Genomic DNA, 631 nt, shown 5'->3' with positions numbered 1-631 from the left:
CTGTATATATAAAATAACAGTGTGTTGAGTGAATGATGACAGGATTTTAGGATCAACTATTCTTTAACTAATAGTGTAACACAGCAAACCTTTTCACAATTTATAAATTTAGCAACATTGCTTCCTATAATCCAAGTACAACGACAGAGCTGTCGTCACTGTACATCCAGTATGTGAGTGAGCAGATGGGGTTTCATGCGCAGCACACGTGATGAGGCAGTGCAGACTTCTTTTGCTGCATTTTTTTCTGCATTACCTTTGGTTCTTTAGCTGCAGATTTCTTTGCTGCAGTGCATGAGACTAAAACGAATGGCAACCAATGGGCCATTTTCAAGCTCAAGCTGTGAGCATGGTTCAGCAGAAGAGCCTCGATTAGTTTATTTATTAGTTTATTTAGTTATTAGTTATTTCAGCACATTGAGTACTAAATTAAAATGAGAAATGTTGAGAAATGTAGCTGAAATAAAACAAGATTTTTTTTAAATTGATTTCCATTAACATTTTGTTTTATTTTGTTTTAGCTTTAGTTTAACTATATAACCCTGGTTCCAAACAAATCTTTATCTTTTACTATAATAACAATCAAATCTGTCAAGTTCCAGTAAGGACAAAAAAAAAATAATATATATAT

General features: G+C 32.6%; 1 protein-coding gene across 1 annotated transcript in view; it reads right to left on the bottom strand.

The window, feature by feature from the left end:
* LOC107689171 (plectin-like) overlaps positions 1-631 on the bottom strand; it is an 85,065-nt gene that overhangs the window by 56,501 nt on the left and 27,933 nt on the right. The window lies entirely within an intron of this gene.

This window comes from Sinocyclocheilus anshuiensis, unplaced genomic scaffold, assembly GCF_001515605.1.
Source record: "Sinocyclocheilus anshuiensis isolate Anshui unplaced genomic scaffold, SAMN03320099.WGS_v1.1 scaffold737, whole genome shotgun sequence".
Lineage (NCBI taxonomy): Eukaryota > Metazoa > Chordata > Actinopteri > Cypriniformes > Cyprinidae > Sinocyclocheilus > Sinocyclocheilus anshuiensis.
This window is presented reverse-complemented; position numbering and strand designations above follow the sequence as displayed.